Raw genomic sequence first — 20879 nt, 5'->3', positions numbered from 1 at the left:
TGCCTGAGGACCCACTCTGGTAAAAAAAATTATGCTTTAACATGTTTTTGTGACATTTTTCTGATGCAGAACAAATACAAACAAAATTAAGCTCAAAAGTACGGAGCCCGTGTCCTGACATTAAGATATAAAAATATATCTTTTTCCCACAGATTAATATCTTGTTCCCACAGATTATTATCTCGTTCGCACGAAATACTATTCCGTTCCCACAAGATACTATTCCGTTCCCACAAGATACTATTGCGTTCCCTCAAAATACTATTCCGTTCCCTTGAAATGATTAACTCGTGCTTTGCAGCCAATCATTGGCCAATCACCGTGTCCCTGTGACCAAGATTTAACAACAAGACCAATGATTGGCAGCAAAGCATGCTGGGAAACGTGACGTACTGCTATTGTTGTTATGCTACGGGCTAAAGGTAAGTGCTTTAGGCGAAGCAGCCAGCTTAATATGACATATTTCAGATTTTAATCGAGACAATAACAGATCGACCATTCTTGCTTTTTATTTTTACCCCTATTGCATGCTCACAGGGACACGGAAGTAGCGGCAGGAAGCGGCTTTTGCAGCAAGATGACTGAGGCCGTACCAGATCATCATCATCATGTGTATGAACGTGAATACGATGGATGCTTTTGTGCTTTTTGAAATAAATAAATCTGTTCTCTAAACATCCTCCGTGTCTTCAATGCAATGTAATGAGACACACACAGATAGAAATGTGAAGGTATCTGCTGTAAATCTATGACGTAAATTAATAACAGGATATGATTGGCTAGTCAGTTAGCATGTAGCCTAATAGCCTTCGAATGTAAAGCGACTGACTGCTAAAGTTAATAAAAGACAAGTCCTGAACATTATTATTCCTATTCGACCCTAAACTACAATATGAGCTGTCTGTCAACCGACCAGCCAGTTGCCCATCAAAGAGCTCTGCGGCGGCGCTAGTAGTAGCCTAGCAGGAGCTATCGTATGACAAAGCAGCCTAGTTATCATAAATCTTTTGATATTTTTCTTATATTCATTGAGACGGTAATAAAGTGATCATTTTTGTTTTTCATGTTCCTTTTTTGAACGAATATGGGTCACAGAGACACGGAAGTTACCGCTGAAAGCGGCTTTTGCCGGCGTACAGAGAGCATATCCGCGTGAATGACTTATGACATGAATAATTATTGCGTTCGAACGGATTAATTATTGCGTTCGAACGGATTAATTATTGCGTTCAAACGACATAATTATTGCGTTCCCACGAGTTAATCATTTCGAGGGAACGGAATAGTATTTTGAAGGAACGCAATAGTATCTTGTGGGAACGCAATAGTATCTTGTGGGAACGGAATAGTATTTCGTGCGAACGAGATAATAATCTGTGGGAACAAGATGTTAATCTGTGGGAACAAGATATATTTTTATATCTTAATGTCAGGACACGGGCTCCGTACAAAAGTACATCTATGAGAATACATTTATTCAAGTCATTGTGAATCAGGAGCAGACGGAAAATAAAATTGTTGGAAAAAGCTTGTAGGTGTGACGTGGAAGCTTCTCTGGGCAGCCACAATCTCCCTGCTGCGCTCCATTCTGATGCATCAGACTAGATTGATTTACGTCTTCGTCTTCCCCGTCCGAGCTAGCATCTTGCTCAAAACTGTACAGCTGGATGGCTCCAATGTTGCTCGTCATTTTTGTTGCATCCACATGGTCAGGTTGGGGATGTAAGGGGCTGTAAACTAGCGGGACAGAGCGTAAACAGATGGATGACTGGATGTGAGGGCGGAGTTACTGCATGTCGATAGTCCTGCCCACAACTCAGAGGCAAATTTCGGATGAACTCCTGCCACTCTGCGGAAACTATGTCCACAATCATAATTTAAAGACGTTTTAAAATAGATCAAAAGATGAGACTTTAAGATAAGGAGATGCCAAATCATCTGGGACCCAGGTATAAAATCGGAATATGACAAACTAGATTGGATTGCATTAAATTACCTGTATTTAATTAGACATGTCTACTTTCTTTGTTGAGACACCCAAGATGACCTGTGAACCTGCACTTTACAAATAAATAATGACTGATGTTACCTGACTCGAGACTCAACCATCAGGTATCCATTTCAAAACATTTTTATAGACATACAAATTCCCTGAAGCGCCCAAAAACATTCACTTGTCAGCTGAGCCCCTCATCTGGAAAAAAATAAATAAAACAAAACATCTGAGGGATTTTGCTGAAGGTCATTTTTTTTTTTGTCTGGCAAGAATTATCTTTTGAAAGTTTCAGTTTGAGTGGAGCTTAGGAGTGGGAGGGAGATTGTGATCAAACAACCAGAGAGAGTGGGAGGGAGTGACAACAGCAATAATCGAGAGGTCACATGGTGTCTGTGTGTGTTTGTGAGTCTCAGTGTGAGCTCCAATTCGTCTCTTTTGCTCTTGTGATCATAATGCTCTGCAAATGCCAAATGTCTTGGTATCGTTTCCTCTCTCCTTCTGTCTCTCTCCTCCTCTCACTTCTGCATTTACACAGCAGAATCCTTTAAACACGAATAGAACTGGGGGAAAATAATTTAAAAATACATATTTTTTATTGCTGAGTGAACACTCAAAAATTTTTTTTTGCAGCAGATGAGATTAAAATAATACCAGCACATTCCACGTTAAACTTTGCATTATGCATTCTAAAACACAGTGTTTCTTCAGTTCACTGAAGATAGAGCTGACGCGATGAGGCAACAGCAACTTACAAGCAGAAAAATGCACCACAGCAAGCGCTGGAACAATCAAAACCCAATACCAGCAGTTTTTGTGGCTTTTATATGAAACAGTTCATTCTGAAGCAAAAAATCCTGTTAACTTTTATTTAATATTGTGAAAAAAACAAGTGATGCACAAAGAGGCTAATTGATGATCTAAAGCAGGGGTCGGGAACCTTTTTGGCCAAGAGAGCCATAAACACCACATATTTTTAAATGTAATTTTGAAAGAGCCATACAATAATGTAGTGTCTCTTTCCCACACTGAGGCACGGAGACTTAATCTCTTTTAAGGTTCTTTATTCTGGTTACTGTAGACCACAACAAACGCCGTAAAATTAATTCAGCAACTCCTGAATCTCTCCTGTCGACACGAGACGAGAGAGAGCGCTTCTACCAACTTTATATTCCCCTGCTCCCGCTGCAGCCCTCCCATTTCCCTTATTCGGCCCATAGCTGAACCCCATTGGTCCAAACTACCTAACAACAGGCTGAGTGACAGAACTGAGAGCCAATCAGATCTCTGCTTGATGCGGTCAATGAACTCCAGAACTTTTAACGCGGCCCAACAGCCAAGTTAAACTCAGTCCGCGACAATATGTTTAAAACTAAAATACAAGTGAATGTGTGCATTTGATGTAATTTCAACATTTTTAAAGTACAATAAGTCTGTGGATTCTTTTTTAATAACATTGTTATTCTGTTGCTAATAAATGATGAGTATTTCTCGTGGTAGTTTTGCTGATGGTCTAGTCTGGTTTACGTGGTGAGTTTCTGCTTCATGCAGGCGTTGAGACTTTAAACGTGATCGTAGGTCTGAATGTTCTGTAGATGTGAGACAGACTGCTCACATGCAGACATGGAGCCAAACACACACTCACACGCTGCAGTGAATGACGGGCAGCGGGTTTTAGGTTTTTACAATCCCTGCGCGATTCACCTGCTGCCTGTCCCCCCAACACCTCAGCCCCCCCCCCCTGCTTTCTCCCTCACACATCCCGTCCCCGCAACTCCGCGCTCTTTCTCAGAGACGGGAGCGCGCACTTTTAGGCACGGCAATTCACAGGTTTCCAGCTGGTATAAACTCTGTGAAATAATAGATAATAGTAACTGATAGCGCTGGCGCAGATTTTTCTCTCCAAGCACCGCTACTATTGCGCGCCTCTGGCATCGCATCGCGCCCGAGAAGGACTGGACTAATGATAAAAAAAAGTATAATTAAAGATTTGTCTGCGAGCCACATGTGACCATCAAAAGAGCCATATATGGCTCGCGAGCCATGGGTTCCCGACCCCTGATCTAAAGCTACATTCACACCGCCCTCTGCAACGCACGTTCAAGTGACCACTTCCAGTCTATGTAATAGAGCATATGTCCATGTTTCAGGCTTTTGCGTTCATTCGTCGCAACAGAGGTTTTGAGGACAATTTTTGGGCTCAACGCACAAAACGTGCAGCCATCGAAAGTGACTCACTTTGACAAGCTGTAATAGCGTAAATAAGTTTATTTTCGAACAAATTGGGGCAATTTTGAGCCACCTTAACATGTCACTGCTTTAATTATAACAGGCTCTGGACTATTTTAGTAAAAACCAGGTGATTATAGGTGAGATGGAAGAACATTTGATCATCATTTGCAAAGCTAATCATGTGGCAGTGAGACACAAACCTGTGATTCTTTCCCACAAACGCTCCCTGAGAAGTGACGAGTCCAATGAAAGACAATTTCACAACTCTGTGTTCAGTGTGCAAACATGTGCTTGGGCGAACGCACAGTGAGTGTGTGCAAGTGTGTGTGTGTTTCTGAAAGTGACTCACCCCGTGTCAGTTACTCCTGGACTAAAGTGTCCTTTCCTTTTTTACTTCACACCTCTCAGCTTTGCTATTTTAGGGCCATGTTAGCAGAACTAGTAGTATGCAGAGGTTCTCTCTCTCACACACACACAAAACACACACACACACAAAACCCACTGGGAGTGTTTTAGGACGAGTGAGAGGCGCTGTGCATCTTTTATGCTGCTCTGGTACAATAGCTGATTTGGTAGAGCTGACAGAAATATCCAGGGTTACTCGCAAAGTGAAAAATATCATATTGCATAAGATGGTGAAAGGACCTGACCGCGTGAATGCAACAGCAGCTCTCCCCCACACAAGGCACGCGCATGCATTTACTTGTAAGCTGTGGGCTTGCATAGACACTGGCAGACACACAATGATGCTGTCCTCATAGTGTCCTGCAGGCAGGCAGAGGCCGACAGGGATAGAGAAACTGGAGCTGAAGCAGAGTGCTGACTCAGGGAACAAACCAGTAAGAGACAGAGAAACTGTGAGCGGGAGAGGAAGATATTATGCTGCGGGGAGACGCCTCGCCTCACAGAATGTCCCAAAAACCCAGTCTGCTTACTTTAACTCTTGTGCTATCCTAGGCACTCTAACATTGGGAGTGAGGTCATCTAGACCCCACAAGAACCTCACTGAACCTTTTTTTTTCAATGATTTGTGATTTTCACTGGTTTCCATGGATTACATGAAATCCTCTCCACCTTTATCCACCTTTGTCATGGTAGGGAGAACATGTCAATGGTCATCTTGACCCCATGGGATAGTACAAGGGTTAAATGAATTCGCTCACCACTTTGAGGTTAGTTGCCTGCTGCTGTGACAACAGAACTAGAAAGAAAAACAAAGAAGTTTTACTTTTTAAAGAATTTCATTCAGTAAAAAAAGAAGTAAAAAGAAGAAGTACAGCTTAATCTTCATCCTTTAAGTTGCACTTTATTACTGGTAGTTCTTTTTATTAAGACAATGTTTATTCGGTGCTGTTGAGTTCACTTCAATAAGGTTTTTTTTTCTAATGGTTATCCAGTCATTGCTCTGGACCCCTTCTTTAAAAATACATACAGCAAACACATATTTTACCGGTGCAGGATGGCATGCGTTAATAAGGGTTTTGAAACATTCCTGACACTAAAAAGACACATTGTTTTTACTATTGGAGGAAATAAAAAAAAATCTTTGAATCCCTTAAAATGTTGAGCATTATACTAAACAGAATCACAATGGTGCTACTAAAAAGTAAGGACTGCATTATCCAAAATTACCAATGGACCACATCACTGACAAATTTGTATAAAAATCCAGAAAACAAAACATTCAAGTTGCTGCCACCTCAAGATCATCAAGATTTGTTAGAACTTCTTGGAACTTGATCTCTGGATATCAAGGACCAGAACAAAAACTTTAACAGCAGCTTTTCTCAGTAAAACTCTCCAAACAAAGAGTTCTTATTCAAACTTTTGATTAGAAACACTTAAAATAATATTTTTTTAACCTTGGCAACTGCTGACATTACAGTATTATCCCCACTATAGGGCGGACAGGATTATAAGGCGCACCGTCAATGAATGGTCTATTTTTGAACTTATGTCACAGAAGGTGGACTGAACTATTGGATGTACTGAGCGAGAAAAAAACAAGAGTCATAGTTAAATTCATCAGTCAGTCAGACTTTACTACGGTAACTGCATTCACAGTAACTCTAGAACTTGTTTGTAACACACTACACAACAGTCACATCAGAAGCGTATTCACAATACCTTTAACTCCCAACCTGAACAGGTCACCAGTCTGTTACAGGACCACACACTCACATACCATCACCATTTAACCGATGAAACTTGTTTTTGGACTTTGGGAGGAATCCAGAGTGCCCCCCCCCAAAAAAAAACCAAAAAAAAACCTCTAATGCACACGGAGAACATGCAAACTCAACACAGAAACCTTGTATCAACCAGGGCCTTCTTGCTGGGAGGTGAGAGCCCTAACCATCACAGCCGTACCATGCAGCCCCTTGTTGTTAATATTGTTATTTTAAATGAGCGTTATTTATGGATTATTTTTTAAACCAGAGCTTTTTGGGATGTAGTTCCCACACTAGGGAAGGAATGGTAGAGAGGAAATCCCCCTTTTGATAGAGGATTTGTAAGAAACCTCCAGGAAAGAAGGACTCTGTTGGGGTGACCATGCTGTGACCATTTGATGTCTGAGAAGACAAGAAAAAAAAGAAAACACAATCACAGAGAACAATTGGCAGCAAAACTAAATAAATCAGTTTGTAACTATAATAGAAAGGAGAGAAATAACACACAAAAACATGAGGACAGCATGTAAAGAAAAAAATTACTACTTTATCCAATAAAAATCTGATGTTTCTTGTGCAAGTTTATAGAGCATTATTTTAGGCGACGTACTTGAGAGTCTACACGTGTGCATGTGTAATCAGATGTGTATATGGACCGCGCTCTAAAAACAAGAGAGCAAGTCAGCAACATCCAGGTGGTTTTAGTTTACGCTCAGATTTCACTCCTCCGCTGCTCTGTATCTTTCTCGCTTCCCTCCTCCCTTGTTCATCGCCCGCTTGTTATGTCCCTCTGCCTTTGCTGCTTCATTATTTGTCCTTTCTCTCCAGCTATAAATACACACTGCCCTGCCACCATAACAGATCACCTCAGAGAAAAATTGCAGCCCATAATAAACAGTGTTTGATATAGCAGAAGCAACTTCCACCACACAAAGGCACACGCTCCCTCACAGCCGTCCCATGAGGCTTTGGCTTGTAATGATGTCAGTGGATTGGTCCTTGTGACTGGGAGCTCATGAAAAAAGCTCTGCGTTGGTGTTTGTGCGCTACACAAACAGGTGCAGTGACCTCATGGGGCTGACTGAGCGTTTGGAGAGCTGACAATGTAGGGCCAATAGATACTTTAGGTCGCAGCAGTTGGAGTAAGAACAAATGCAAGGCTGCATCTGTGCTCCACCGCCCAAAGTAATGGGAATCTATACGTGTGAGAGGAGAGCAGGGAGAAGATTATGCACATGCATGTGAACAAATGCCCACAGGAACACGTGTGAAAATTGGTTTATGTGGAAAAGAAAGAGGAGGGGAAAAAAGCGAGGTTTGACAGGCTGCTCTTGTGACTTGTAAGAAAAACGAAATAAACAACAACTTCTCACTCGTGCTTTCACACTTGATGTGCAACTCAGCCGAGTCTGACAGAGACGCCGTAAGGTGCTACTGCACAGAGCTCGGGAAAATTTTCCTTCTTATTTCTTGTTCCCATGACAACTGTGCAGTGGCCTGAGGTGACCCCCGAAGACCGGAGGTGAGGGAGTGTAGCAGCAGTGTTGACTTCTTGCGCAGGTCATTGTTTGACTAATGAAAAGGTTAATAATCAGTGTTAAACATTAGGACTATGCTGCTTTGATTAAACGAACCCTCAGTATTGATTACCAGTAATACAGATTTTCATTCGCCACCAGTGGTTTCCATTCAGTTCTCCTTCACCTCTGGTACCTCTTCGGCCAGCTTGTGACTGGACTCCACAGCGCTCTACCTGTGTTTCAACTGGCTCTGTAGTCTCTCCGTCAGAGTGACATTTGTGCAGTTCTGTGGAGCCATCTGGATGCGTCCCACACACATGTGAGAGAAACCAGCCTGGGTTTGGATCTGACTCACATCAAACAGCCTCTCTGCCCACACAAACACACACACACACACACAAGGACACAAACACGAAATACTGATGGAGCAAACAGTGCGGTTTCCAGAAGCTAATATTTGACATTTAACAAATACTGAGGTGACAGAGAGACGCTTCACACTTAAGACTTTCCAATCACAACAGAAGGAGGCTCTTTGACAACATTTGCACGCAAAGCTGGGGACTGCCGCGCAGACCAAAAAATAAAAGACAGGAACCAATGAGTGACCTCCTTTCAGCACAGTCCTTTCTTCAGTGAGCTCAATGAATTTTCTAAGAGGATGCACTCTCTAAAGGTATGGGATGGCCCTGTGATGAATACAAAGGGCGAAACCTATGACTGTCAAACGTTGGCATAGCGAAACTGTGAATGTGGTGGAATAGCAAAGATAAAGATGAACATCAAACTAAAGGCTTCTCAAATGTTCAGGAAAGTCCCACAATGGTCATGTGTGATTGAGGCGATTGCTTTTCTCTCTGTTTCAACGTAGTTGAAATGTTTGCCGTGAGAAAATATTTTGCTTGTGCCCTTAAAACTGCCACTGGAAAACACAGCTAACACAGTAAATAATAAGCCACAATCAACACGAAGATTATCCACATCCAATAAATCTGTCCGTTTGGAATCAACGGTTTGGTCATTTTGAAACCTCAATTTGTGCAGGGTAAAAAGTATCGAAGGCCCCAAATACCTAAACACATCATCAACTACTCTGGTGTTGATTCTAAAGAGCTGCCTCTCTACCAATTTTCTATCCTGGTTTCACCGACTGTCTGTGAGTGTGGCTCGACATTTGTGAAAAACTCAAATGCAGTTTCACTATGACTTTGTTGGTGCAATGAAGCGTAGAGGAGTACAAGTGCACACACAAGATGATCCGAGAAACACGCTTTAGCCAATTGACTGCTGTTGTCATGCTGTGAGAGTTCACGCACGCCCGCCCATTTCAGCTCCCCGTGCTGAATTGTGGCCCCTCAGGGTCCGGGAGTCTTGTGCATGCAGGTTTCAGAGTGACTATGTCATGCTAGCTCACTGCTGCCTGCCTACCCCCTTCATGATGCTCTCTCCTTTCCCCCTACCTTCTCTCATGTATAATTGATTGTTCCCACCGTACCAACTTCATTTGCTTGCTGTGAATAATAAATGAGACATGGGGCGGAGGCGCTTTTTCCTCTCCAATGGTTTGATATTCGATTAACTGTTAGCAGTTTGTGCTATCTGTGCTCGGACACAAGGTTCTCAGAGTGGCAACCAGAGGAAGAATGTCAATAAAAATGATTTTTATTTAATTTCAATAAAAATAATATTAAGTATTTTTTACAGGCCAAAGTTGAGAGATACATTTTATTTATATATGACAAATTACCCTGCTGTGGTCCAAGTGAAGGTGGTGGTGGTTGAGACAGATTGATCAACCTCTGATTGGAAGTCCATTCTTCCTGTGTGTCCTTGGTTGGCTTGGACTGTAGCTCTGCTGCCCTCAGTGTGAGCAGGGGTGACTGAGACTTATATAAACCAGTTAGACCCTTATAAAAAGCAGACAAGATCCATATAAGTACATTTTTACAATCCATGTAACTACTGTTATACTATTATAACCATCTTTACAAATAAAACCAATTTTAGATACCTACACTAATAATAAGGGTGGGAGTGAGGGTTTCATGCCAGCCAAAGCTGACCCTGCCATGTTATTTATAGGCCTACCATGCTGCAGGAGCCTCAAAGCAGAGATGCTCACAAGTTGTTTTTTTTGGAAGTCCGAGGCTAGTCTTAAGCCTGTAGTCACAAGTCTCCGTCAGGTTTCAGGCTTCATAGCTAAAAATGAAAGTGTCGTGCTATAATGAACGTTAGCATTCACCCATTGATGATGACTGTGCATTGGCAATGTAACTGAAGGTGGCACAGTATTTGATAGTCTCTGCAATTTTTATATACGTAAAACAGGGAAATCTGATGTATGTTAACAACAATGTCTCATTTGAAAAGCAAAATTAAAAAAAATCCATATTGTTTAGACTCCTCCAAACTTCAAGCCAAAGTAAAATCTCAGGCACCTCACAGGTGCTGTATGCTGGTAAAGGGATGGTGGAAAATGAGTGCTGGCTTATTCCACGCCAACAGTCCCACCAACATTTCAGAGGTGAATTTCTAATGAACTTCAGCTGCTCTGCAGAAACTATGTCCTAATAAATGACACAGGTTTTTTGATTTTGGCTAAAAATTAAAATTCCACTGGGAATGCTTAAAAAGATCAAAAGATAATTGGAGTGGGAATTAAAAAAATGTTTGTGATAGAAGCAGAGGGGTATTTGGTGGACTGATTTGTAGAGGTGTTAGAAAATCGAGGATTACTGCCAACACCTGCTTTATTTGTCTCCTGACAGTTTCTAAAACTTGTCCCTGGAGACCGCTTGGATCGATGGATGCAGACAGCCAGAGTTAATCAAAGGCCAGACTGACTGTCTTCCTTATCTCTGCAGTCCTGCTTGTTTAACAGTGTTTTGACTGTAGATGAAATAGAACACACCCTTTCCAAAAAATTAGAATATCATGAAAAGGTATATTCATTTCCATAATTCTACTCAAATTATTAAAGTTTCATAGATTCTGGGTCCACTGTTTAAGTATTTATTTGTTTGTTTTTACATAAATTGGGGTTCTAGCTCATAAAACCCACAAAAACAGAATTTCAAAAATTAGAATACTGCAGAGAAATCACAAACAGATGTTCATCACAAACTGATGGAGTGATTGCTAGAGATTAGTAGCAGCAATGATTTCAATAAATCAAAGTGCTGGATTGGGATGCAATGTCAAATGGCTCATAACACCGTTTACTGTCTTTTTTTATTTTTATTTTAATAGTTACTAGTTTGACTCACTTTTTGTCTGGTTAGACATTTACGCATCAGAAGAGACAACCCTGAACGTCTGTCTGAACTATTATTAAATAGAGGCTGTCTGAGTCTGAACAAATCTTCATCTGCGAAGGTAGAGAGATGGAGAGATATAGTAAAAAGACCAGGAACAAAAGAGAACAAGAGTGAATGAGAACGAGGGATGCACTGGAGGGCAAAAAAACTCAACAGGAGAGTGTGCGAGAGGGATAAATAGAGATAGTGCAAGCAGGAGGAGTGGGAGAGCACAAACAGCAGAAGGTTCAGTGGGTTCAGTGTGCAGCAGAGAAGCTGAAAGATGGGCGTCAGATCTCCAAGCCCATAGGGATGGAGAGTGGTTTGTGACTCACATGTTCATGCATACATTCACACGGAAAAGTATGGAGGGGGACAAAAGCTCTGTGATTAGACCCATGCAAATGCTTCTTTATTTTCCTGCATGGACCATTACACACAGGATCGAGGGAGTGCCACGTTCACAACGGCCTCTGTAACACGCCTTCAAGTGACCACTTCCTATGAGAAGTCTACGTAGACGCGCATGTATGCGTGTTTCAGCATCCAAACTCTTGCATCGCTACTCAAGTTTTAAGTCTGCTTTTGGGCTGCACGCACAAAATGTGTAAGTAAGGGATAATGCCCGACGAAGTGTCAATCATCCGATATAACAGACGACACGGAGGCCTGAACTGCCCGACACACAGTGGAGGTGGGTTGCTTTTGTAAAGTCCAATAATTTCTGATAATGGACACTTAGAGGAACATTAACTCGCTTATACCATGATCCCTTACAAAATATTAAATCAGTTTTTAGTACTTTTGTCTTGTTATTTTTTTTCGGTTTTAATACCTTTTTCACAAAAAGCGGACTGTTTGATATGTGGTGCGGTGCTTTGTCATGGTAACAGCTCAGCCGACAACGACCTCGACTACAGGAAAGCAATATATATGCAAATGTCACGATATGTTAAAAAAAGCATCAGTTCAGAAAATAAGTTCACCTTGTACCATTTGTTTTTGTCTACATGATGAAGCTAAAGTTTGTTTTAAAGAAGCCAGCGCAGTGATATAGAACATTTGGCCTCCTTGACGGAACTTCTTTTTTTTGGGTGTATACCGTCACTTTTCATGGAAGGGACAATCATTTGAATATTGATCATGAAGGAGAAAGTCATCATTGCGATCTGTGCCCATCCTGATTTCTAGGATACTAGAGCTGAATCCAGATTGCCTCCCTACCCCTACGGCTTCTCCTTATCCCTACATTTATCCCTCCAAGCGGAGATATATGGAAAACATAGTGTCTTCAAGTTTGGATTTTACTACCGCTTGATGATGTCATAATAGTCGCCAGTCATCTACGTTAGCGCGTAGCTTCCAGCGCTCGGAAAATACATAGCATCATTGGTTTTATGCTTTTAAAAAGTTGTTCAAAAAAAAAAAGTCAATACATCTATTAAAGTGTAAACTTCTGAGCTTTGGAATACACCAACATGAAGAAATGAGTTTCTTCTCTACTCCCTGGATAACCAGCTCTAAGACGGTACTGCTCTTTTTAAAAAAAATGCTTTCGAACACCACGATCGCCCCGTACGATTGGAGCCAGAGGGAGGAGCCAGAGGGATAGGAAAGTAATTTGGATTCGGCCCAAGTCTTTCAGATATTGGAATAGAGCTGTGAAAGAAAAAGGCTGGAGCAAGATTGGCAAGATGTGCACAGCTTCGACGTTTTGCACCAAGGCTCTTCCAAATAGGCACATGCGCTAGTTTCACGTGGAACAGTCCAGTGTGAACGTTGTATGCTAAAAGCACAGTCAAGAACCCGAGTTCAGCGCATTCTTGAACATGCTAAACACCCCCAGTGTGAACGTCGCATAATACACAAATGTGGCGACAGTAACCTCCTCCAACTTTTCATTTACACCGCACCCCAACACATTTTCACTTCATATAACAGTGGTTATGTTTAGATATGTTGCACAGGAAAGCAGAACATCTGCAAAATATGCTTTATGTTACAAACCAATGTTATAATTTGTGAATTTCTCCTACTCCTACTTGCACAACACATTGTTTCATATTTCCATTAAGAAGATACACTTTCAGTCTATTTTACCTTCCTATCTCGAAATGACTAAAGTCCACAAAAAAATAACATACGTTTCTTCTTGTATCAGTGGCAAGACAAGTCAAACTGAAACCGTCAGTCACCCAGTCCAGTTTTCTCCACATGAGTCACCAGATCTCATTTAGACTGAAAAACACTGCACACCCTCGCAAAACTGACATTGCAAAACATCAGGGTGAGCCAGACTGTGTCTTACAAGGACACGCATTCACAGCTCCTTCAAAAGAGCAATGTGCACGATAAAGTCATATTAGTCCTGCTGCTTCAAATTTCACATTGAACTGATTGAAATGTAGAGCAAATTGACAATATGCGGAATTTCAGAACACACACAAACTGTAGCTATCAGATCTCCCGCAGAGACAAACAGAACTTTGAATGCCGCAGCTCTTTTGATCTTGTACGTTTGAGAGTTAAAGCGCGTTGTTGAAGCATCTGGGTAGAAGAAAATCTGTGATGCAAAATAGGTAGTGGAGCTCACATGTGCATGCACAATGCTGACAACTTTTTGGTCTCACAACAGCTAATTAACACCTCGATGGAGCTGTGCGCTCCCTTTCCTGAGAACAAAGGCACAGTTGCTGTCGCCACATCGAGAAGGCAGATGCTGTCAAACAGGGAGGCTCGGTGGCATAAGTTGGAACAGGTAGGCAGGTGTTCACATTTATGCATGTGGAACTTCAGTGTCTGTTGCCATGGTGACCTCTAGAATACCCCCACACTACACAATGTGATATTTTAATAAAGTTTGAAAGCATCGACTCAACTGTGTGGTGTGGTTAAGACATCATGAACTTGTCGCTGATCTGTTTCGGCTCAGCTTTGAGTCGTTCTCCCGGGAAACTCCAGCAGTTCATGTCGACTTCCTCACAGCTCTCTGCTACAAAATGTAGCATGAGTGCAAGGGAAGTACTATCTAAATACCAGGAAAAATGTGTGTGTGTGTCTGTGTGTGTAAAAGTGATTACATGTGTTTGTAATTCTGAGAGCATGCCACTATGTATGCGCAAATGTGGATATTTACCATAGTATGACTCATAAACCACATCAGAAACAGAGCTGCAAAAAACAGAGACAACGCAGTTTCAAAGAGGAAGCCGGCTCTGATAAAACTGAAAGAGCAACAGGCGCGCACACGCACACACACACACCTACACACACACACTCTTACACACTCTCGTACAACATTTAGAACAGGGACTGGAAATCCCCTTCGGATCACATGAATGAAGTGATCTAAAAGAGCATAAAATGGACTACTTAACTTTTAAATGTATACACTTATATATATGTATAATATATCAGTTAATTGTGATTATTGCTTGAACAATTTGCTGTAATCATATCAGTGATTGCTGCTAGGTTTTCTGAGCCACATTGCAGTTCTTCATGTGTACCAGCAGATGTCAGCATTAAGTCATAAATTGTGTGTGAAACTGACATTATAAAGGCCTTCTAACATTTAATTTATTTATATGTAATTACAATGTCAACATGCACAGAATCAGAGAAAAGGCAGAACAGGGCATCAATTATGTCTTATTTTCCCTTCAACAGCTTGAATGGTTTGCGAGGAGTTTACATAATTTCAGGGGTCATCAGAGGTCAGGTGGCAACAGTTTTTTATTTAAAAGTACAGTATGAATTGCTTCTTCAAAGCCTCCTATTAAAGAAAGGAATACCACGCTTTGCATAAAAAAAACATACGTTTTTACACCCCCACCACCACAATATGAGTAATATCTTTTATTGCACAACAGATTTTGAATATTTATATGCTAATATCAATTAAATCTGTGTTTAAACTATTTGTTCCAATTTCACAGGCCAAAAACACAGTTGACCTTCAGCCTTTCCCCACATGTCATTAGCATGCAGATACTCTGCTGCATTATTAAGTTGTTTTTTAAGGATACATCAAAGCAAACACATTTATTAAAATTATTTTTATTTTATTTTAATTTACACAAGGAAGATGCAAATTCTATGTTACACATAATCCTACTTTAAATTTGTTTTCACAACAGATACATTGCTGCACATGATACAGTGGCACAGTCAGCTTTGGGGGCACATAATATGAAAGTAATCTACTACAATAACACTACTACTTTTCACCGTAATCCTACGTTCACACCGGGCATGTGACGTGTGTTCTTGAAGGGCATGTGGTCTTTTTTTTTCTTTCTTTTAACTTGTCCTGTCCAACAGCTGAGCAGACAGATGTTGGACATATTTTACTGTCACAATAGGGGTTAAGAAACATTTGACACACTAGGTGTATATTTAAATAAAACCCCTTTTGTAATTTAGGCTAAACTTTATTCATTTTACTCATATCTGTAACAGTCTTTTGTTGGGCCGGATGGAACAGAAAAGAAAGGAAGGAAAAAGAAGAGAGCGGGAAGCCGGGGGGGGGGGGGGGGGGGGGGGATTAAAGAGGAGGGGGGGGGGGGGTAGAACCGTGAAGCAGCATAAGGCAACAAGTTGCTGGATGTTTACAATCATTACAGTCAGGTTTGTAAGAAATATAAATCAAAAAGGGGCGGGGCCTGTCCACACACGCACCCAAACCCCACAAACATACCTGTGGGCTCCAAAAATGCCCACATACAAAACATGTCAACATGTTCACATCACAATACAACTGATGTTCACACACAGATACTTATGCATTTGGACCAACACGTGAAATATTTCATTTACTCACTCAAACTATTTGTGCAAAGGTGAGATAGCACATGTGCTCGAGTGGATCTTTATGTTCTTCTAAAGTGGATGATGGAATGTAAGAACAAGGAGGGAGAGTACCAAGCCATCTCCACACTGAGACCCCCGACGTGGCAGTAGCAGCAGCCAGGACCCCCCCCCCAAACACCCGCACGGCAGCAGATAGCGAACAACTGCCAGCCGGACCATCACATCCGCCACCCAGGCCAGGGCCAGCAGGACCGCCACAGGGGCCCCCATAGCCAGAGAGCGGGGAGGCACCAGGGGACTGAGAGTGCAAGCCCCAGCCCAACCAGGAGAGCAGCCCCCCCGCCGCGCCGGTAGGTCTTTCACAGCTCTATACCAATAAATGAAAGACTAGGTGTTCTAAAATTCTTTCCGTGAACTAAAAAGGACACCACCCATACATCACTACCAAATCCAAGTCCCTCATTGGTCAAAGTTCAATCTGCTTTAACTTTCAAAGTGTTTTTTTATGTTTGTTTTGTATGTGAAGCCTGGAAATGGTCGTAGAGATTTGCTTGTGAACACAAGAGTTTTAAACGTGGAAGCCAGAAAGGCACATATACATTTACAAGCACATTTAGAAGTGATGGATGGCTGGAGCACGCATTACAGAGGTCGGTGTGAACGTAGCTTAATGACGTAGGGTTGGCATTTCTAAATGTATTCAATCAAAACAGCAAAGCCATGAAAAAATGTCACAAAATTATTGATATCCTTGTTTTCAGTCACCAAGTCATTTCATTCATTCCAAATGACTAAGCCAATGTTTTCATTAGCCTTTATAGACACAAATAATTTTATTTCATTTTTCCATCCATCTATCCGTCCATCCATCTGATTTTCCCTATAAATAACCGGGTTACAGGGGCAGAACCATGGGATTATCACAGATGCATCCTTCTGTTTTACTGGGGGAACCCCAGGATGCTCCCAAGTAGACCCATTTTGCAGATCTGTCAAATGCCTCCCTCTGGGAGGGGTCCAGGAGGCATTTGACAGATCTGCAAAATGCAAAGATGAAATCTTTCTGCCCACATAGCAGACCTCTTTCATTCTCTGGCTGCACCCAGAAATCCTACCCATAAAAGTTATGAACCGAACAAGGGATACAGGGCATAGAACCAACAGCTGTGTACTGTTCTTATGGGTTTTTGATTCACTGATTTTATCAGAATGCATTTTTGTTCAAGTTTAAATTTGGCACATAAGGCTCAGGTTTTTACTTTATTGTGTACACTCTTTTTTTCATTACAATTCCCCCATGTTCTAATAATTACAAACTAAATATAGATAAAGCCTTTAAAAATCTCTACTGCTTTCATGCTACTAAAAGTATGGAATATTTTTGTAATCACTAGAGCATCTTTGAATAAAAAACGAAAACATCGTAGCGTGTGTCACTTTTTTAGTTATTTTACTCTTTCCAGGCAATACAAAGAAAGTAATTCAGAAGTAATACAGAAGTCAGGTTATGAGTTAAAAATTCTAATAATATTTCAAGGTATTATAAAGTTGTTGGAAAATAGATACAAAAGAGGCTTAGTCTTTAAGTGGTGAAATATCAAGAGCAGAGGGACTCCTGCTGCTGCTAAATAATTGATGAAATTACCTCCTGAGAAACCATTAAGCCTAAATGTTATTATTAATAAAGACTTTCATGAAGGGCAATGGCTTCTTAAATTGTGTTAGGTCATCAGTGCAGCAATTCTGTGAATGTTAATAGGTTTTCATGATTCTTGGCTTCTTTTTGTTTAAGTTTATCTCCAAATCATCTATTAAAATTGAAACTTTTGATTCACAATTGTAAAACTGTTGTAGCAAACATCCCACCAGACAAAATCAATTTTTTTGGGTGGTATTTCTTGTGAGACAGCCTTGCGTTGGCGACACCTTCATCAGAGCGAGCATAATAAATAAATAAAACACAAACAAATGGTAAAAAAATCTCTATCACCCATTTTGCAATTTTTTTTAACTCTAAAGAAATCTCAATGATTGGTTTGATTGTGTTTTGGATAAGCCCCATAAATCCATTCAGTGGGATGTTTGCTTGGTAACAGGAGGCATACAGAATGCATGATTGAAAGCTCCCGTTTACATCAAATTGAAGAGCACAGACTACTTTAATGAACATATTCAACCAATGACAGAGTATGAATGCATTTAAGCATAAAATGTAACAACGCCGTCTTAAGGAAGTTGACAAAAAGCCTTCTATAACCTGTTTCTATTTGGAGAAATGAAACAAACATCCCTATAAACGTAATAGGGAGACTCAAGTTGAATGCGTAAACATTTGTGAGTCACACAAGTCTTAAAACTAAATCAAAGGCATGTCACCAAAGCCTTCATGAAAAATGCAGGTTACTCAGAACCTTCCATGGCTCCTGTAACAGTTTATGAGAGCTTGCAAGGCACATCGTTTTTGGGAAAAACAAAGCCATGACTTAGAAACAACTGAGAACATCTCTTTTCCTCATGATTCAGCTTGTTGAACAGTCTGTGACACAAGCACAATGCTTTAATTGCTTTACAGTAGCCCTAGTTGTTGCTGGGAACCTGAGAAAATTCTATTTTAGAATTGGTAAGAACTGCATTTTCACTGTACAAACGGCACCTTTGATGCATTAGAGGACGTTACTTTGTACGGGGCAGGGGGGGTTGACGGGTCGGGGTCTCCGCTGAGGCCATCGGCGGTTTCCCCGGCCGGTTGGCTGCCTCGGTCCCGTCGAGGCCTGACCAGAGCTCTTTTAGGGCCGGCGTTTGGGGGTGGGGGCCTGGGCTTGCTCCGGGGGGGCCGGCGCTTTCTGGCTCCTCTCTCTCTGTGTGTGGGGGGGTGGTGCTGGGCCTGGGGTGTCGGCGCCTCCAGGGGTGGGGCCCCTGGGCTGGGTGGGCCTGGCCCCCTTGCTGGGGGGGGGGGGGGGGACAGCTGTTTGACCACCGGGGGACAGTCTATCAGCTGTCCCCAACTTACCCCCTTCCTCATATAACCTCATAATAGGGTGAGGGGGTGGGGGGCTTAGCCTGCGATGAGCCTTGGGGGGGGGGTTTACTAGGCAGTGGCCCCCCTCCTATGGTTGCCGTATGGAGTGGGCCCCCCCTCTTTCGGTTTTATTTGCACCTTAGACATGTAGGGCCCTTGGTAGGGGGGGTGCTTGGACATCACTACCAGCAAGCAGCGGATGTCCTCCTAGCACCCTACCCGCCAATTTTAACCGCACCTTAGACATTTAGGGCCCCTTGGTGGGGAGGGTGAGGGGACGTCACTGTGAGTAATCAGGAGATGTCCCCTTAGTGCCCTACCCGCCAATTTTAACTGCACCCCCCTTAGTACACACACCCCTCCCCCCTCAATATATACATCCCAACATAAACACACACACATGCACACACACACCCTCTCACACACACATACACGCACACACATTTTGCAAGGAAGGTGGGACCTGGGTCCATCTGTCCCCTGCCTCTTCCCTGGTGGGGGGTACGGGCCCCTTTGCAACGGCGGCCGTGTCCCCGGGGTGCCGGCTTCCTGGGCCCGGCAGTGCTCTCTCCGCACGGTGGGGGGGTTCACATTACATCTGAGCCGGGGGTGTCTGGTCCCTGGGGGGTGGGTTCTGGTCCTCGCTCCTGAGTGCTGGGCCCCGCCAAATTTCCAACTGTGGCCGAGCCTGGTCGGGCCATATTTACAACACCCCTTGTGGGCCCTCTTTTTTCCCCGGGGTTCCCCCCTCCTGGGCGGGGGCGGCAGGCCCCTGCCTCGCTCCTCCCTGGACCAACCGTGGGCCGGGCGGATGGCTGCCTGGAGTGCGGAGCGGGTCTCCCTTGGGGGGTCCTTGCTCGTATCTGGGGTTGGGGCGGGGGGATGCCCGGAACTCCTGGGTGGTGGTGGGGTGCTCATTTGGGGCTGTGGGCGTCCTTCTCCGGTGGGGCCCTGCGTTGGGTTCTCCCGGCGCGGCGGGGGGGCTGCTCTCCTGGTTGGGCTGGGGCGGCGCTCTCTTTCCCTCCGTGCCTCCTTGGCCTCTGGCTCTGGGGGCCTTGCGGCGGCCCTGCTGGCCCTGGCCTGGGTGGCGGGCTTGGTCGCCCGGGCGGCGGTTGTTCCCTGCCGGTTCCCGTGTGGCGTTGGGAGGATTCCGGCTGCCGCTGCTGCTGCGGTGGGGGTCTTGGGGTGGGGATGGCTGGGCACTCTCCTTCCTTCTTTTCACGTTCCACCACCCATTTTAGAAGAACATAAACACTCACCTGAGCACTGGTGTTAGCTCACCTTTGCACTAACAGTTTGCATGACTGAATGACTGAAATATTTCACACTAGTTGGTTTTAAGGCATAAGTATGCGTGTGAACACTATCTGTTTTGTGTACATGTCGACAGGTGGACATTTTTGCAGCTAGCAGGTGTGTTTAATACATTTCAGTGTGTGTGTGGACAGGCTCCGCCCCTTTTTTTGTTTCGTTTTTTTGTTTTTTACTACATTTGAACCTTACCATAATGATTAACCACCAGTAAACTTGTTGCTTTATGCTGCTTCATGGTCTTATCCCCCTTCCCCTCCTATTATCACCCCCTACCCCCCCTCTCTCTAACGTCCCTCTCTCTTCTTCCCCTCTTTCCTTTTCCGTCCGGTCCAACACCAAAGATTTTCAGACATGATTGAAATTAATAAAGTTTGGCCTCAATTACAAAAGGGGTTTATTCAGACATACCTTTGGTTTGTCTGAAGATTAATAACCCCTCTTGTTAAAGTAAAATATGTCCAACACAAGAGGCCCTCAGCTCTCATCTGTCTGCCCAGCTGTTGGACAGGACAAGTTAAAAAA

Source organism: Oryzias latipes, chromosome 7 (assembly GCF_053564925.1).
Source record: "Oryzias latipes strain Hd-rR chromosome 7, Olatipes_Hd-rR_3.1".
Classification (NCBI taxonomy): Eukaryota; Metazoa; Chordata; class Actinopteri; order Beloniformes; family Adrianichthyidae; genus Oryzias; species Oryzias latipes.
The sequence above is the reverse complement of the archived record's forward strand: the minus strand, read 5'-3'. Positions refer to the sequence as shown.